This window comes from Xyrauchen texanus, chromosome 31 (genome assembly GCF_025860055.1).
Source record: "Xyrauchen texanus isolate HMW12.3.18 chromosome 31, RBS_HiC_50CHRs, whole genome shotgun sequence".
Lineage (NCBI taxonomy): Eukaryota > Metazoa > Chordata > Actinopteri > Cypriniformes > Catostomidae > Xyrauchen > Xyrauchen texanus.
In genome coordinates this window covers 5,305,684-5,306,605 of record NC_068306.1, presented here as the reverse complement: position 1 = coordinate 5,306,605, position 922 = coordinate 5,305,684, and positions in this window count along the sequence as shown.

Sequence of the window (922 nt, the reverse complement as noted above, 5' to 3'; positions counted from 1 at the left end):
CACACACAGAGACACACACTCACACAGAGACACACACTCACACATACACTCACACAGAGACACACACACACACATACACTCACACAGAGACACACACACACACTCAGACACACACACTCACACAGAGACACACACTCACACACACTCACACTCACACACTCACACACACACACTCACACAGAGACACACACACACACTCACACACACACACTCACACAGAGACACACACTCACACACACTCACACTCACACACTCACACAGAGACACACACACACACACACACACACAGAGACACACACTCACACAGAGACTCACACACACACACACACACACACACACAGTGTTGGGGAGGCTACACTGAATCTGTAGTTAAACTGGATTTAAAATACTCTTTATCTATAAGACATGAACAAACCGTATCTGACTACATTGAAGCTGTAAGTGAATCACTGAATAATTTGTGTGAACTGTCTGAAAGAACCGATTCAGTGGAATGATTCAGTGTTGCCAGCGCTACATGAGAGAGGACGTTCAGATGAGTGTGTTTGATTCATTTGACTCCACTGATGTGTTCACAATGTAATGTGACATGAACTCTACAGCGCTCATTACTGGAACAACTGCACCGCTGTGAAACCGATGAACTACTGGGGGGGGTTCACGTAATATGAGCGTGAAGCGTTCGTCTGTGTTCCGCAACTGCTTTCGGGTCCCTGAATAACATATAACGTGAGAGTAACGGCAGCCTGTGGACTTTCTGGTGCCCTCCTAGGGTAAGATGGTGCCCCCTTAGGGAGTTGGTGCCCTACGCAGACTGCATGCTCTGCTTATAGGGAGCGGCGGAACTGACTTTACGTTATAAGCGTCGCTAGTTTCAGTTAGTTACTCTCCAACACTGATCACACACACAACCCTAACCGCT